The sequence below is a fragment of the Terrapene carolina genome, unplaced genomic scaffold (genome assembly GCF_002925995.2).
Source record: "Terrapene carolina triunguis isolate 2854851 unplaced genomic scaffold, T_m_triunguis-2.0 Scaffold51484, whole genome shotgun sequence".
Classification (NCBI taxonomy): Eukaryota; Metazoa; Chordata; order Testudines; family Emydidae; genus Terrapene; species Terrapene triunguis.
This window is the reverse complement of record NW_020715835.1, coordinates 4327-5660: the sequence shown is the minus strand read 5'-3', so window position 1 is coordinate 5660 and position 1334 is coordinate 4327. Positions and strand designations below refer to the sequence as shown.

Sequence of the window (1334 nt, the reverse complement as noted above, 5' to 3'; positions counted from 1 at the left end):
CCCCCCTCACTGGTGTCTCTCCCCCCAGCTGCGGGCAGTGCATGAGCAGTTGGCCGCCCTGTCGCAAGGCCCGGTCTCCAAGCCCAAAAAGAAGCGGGAAAGGAAGGAGAAGAAAAAGAAGAAGAAATCGGAGAAGCACAAGGGCCGGGGAGGCGATGAGGAGGCGCGGGCACGCCAGGCCCAGCTGAAGAAGGCCAAAAAGGCAGGGGGCAGCAGTGGAGGGACCAGCGGGAGCAGCAGCAGCAGCATCACCAAGTGAGCAGGGTGGGGCCCTGGGGGTGGTGGGGATACGTGGAGGTGACAGGGCAGCCCGTGTTCCACCCAGCGGGGGAGCGGCGAGGGCAGCTGCGTGATGACTCTCTTTCCCCGGCGGATCGACCGTGGCGATGACCTTGTGTGAACAAGCCAAAGCATGTCTGACGGCTGCCTGCCCCGACTCCCCGAGATGCCCTTGGCTGGGTGGGGGTACAGGTCCTCACTGGGCTTAACTGCTCCTGGGACAGCATGGGTCTGACATCCAGTGGGCAGCTCTTGGGGTTCCCGCACTATGGCTGCAGGGGCTTCCAGGGTCCCCAGGGGCACCTCAGTGTGTGAGCACCTCTCCCCTTCCACGTGAATCCCCGTCTTCCTGATGGGTGTGTCTGACAGGGTGTGAGCAAAGGGTCTTGCTCACCTCTCCGCTTCCACCTGCCCCCCAGCCCCACATGAGTTCCACAGCAGATCCCTTGGGTGGTGGGTTGGCTCCTGTGATACCCACAGGAGGTGGATTTGTGGCCATCACGGTGGATTGATTTCAATCAAGAAGCAGAAAATCTGGATTGAAATCCTGTTATGCCATTTGTATTTAGTTCTTTTCCTACAAAGGGTCATTCTTGTTAGTTGGGAACCGTTAAAACATGTTGATTTGCAAAAAAGCTAAGAGGGTGTTGGGAATCATTAAGAAAGGGATAATCAGACAGAAAATATATTGCCGCTATATAAATCCATGGTACGTCCACATCTTGAATACTGCGTGCAGATGTGGTCACCCCATCCCAAACAAGATATATTGGAATTGGAATAGGTTCAGAAAAGGGCAACAAAAATGATGAGGGGTATGGAACAGCTGCCACATGAGGAGAGAGTAAGAAGACGGGCACTTTTCAGCTTGGAAAAGAGACGGCTAAGGGGGGATATGATTGAGGTCTATAAAATCATGACTGGTGTGAAGAAAGTAAATAAAGAAGTGTTATTTGCTCCTTCACATAACACAAGAACTAGGGGTCACTGAATGAAATGAATAGGCAGCTGATTTAAAACAAATAAAAGGAAGTTTTTTTTTTTTTTTTTTTTTT

At 52.5% G+C, this 1334-nt stretch overlaps 1 pseudogene; it reads left to right on the top strand.

The window, feature by feature from the left end:
• The first annotated feature begins 4 nt into the window (after positions 1–4).
• Positions 5–1334, top strand: part of LOC113405887 — a 4460-nt pseudogene continuing 3130 nt past the window's right edge.